This window comes from Brassica oleracea, chromosome C3 (assembly GCF_000695525.1).
Source record: "Brassica oleracea var. oleracea cultivar TO1000 chromosome C3, BOL, whole genome shotgun sequence".
NCBI lineage: Eukaryota > Viridiplantae > Streptophyta > Magnoliopsida > Brassicales > Brassicaceae > Brassica > Brassica oleracea.
Genome location: NC_027750.1, coordinates 55,072,657 through 55,073,034, shown reverse-complemented (window position 1 = coordinate 55,073,034; position 378 = coordinate 55,072,657).

Genomic DNA, 378 nt, shown 5'->3' with positions numbered 1-378 from the left:
GTCGATTCTGCAAGAAGCCACGATTCAAGCCGCAAGGACGGGGACGTAATAGGGTACCGTACCAAAGGATGTGGTACCTACCAATTACAGATTGAAAAGATTGTATCAATCAAAGAAGACTGCTGGAAAGATGAGATGGCATGCCGAGCATACTCAGACGGTCATCTTATTTTGCAACTTGGAGAAGATATTTCCTCCCGGATTTTTTGATTTCATGGAGAATCTAGCTGTCCACCTCCCATATGAGGCATTGCTTCGTGGACCTGTACATTACGGATGGATATATCAGTATGAGCGAGCCATGAAATATTTGAAGGGAAAAGCAAAGAACCTCGCCAAAGTTGAAGGTTCTATAATTGCTGGAAGTTTGACGGAAGA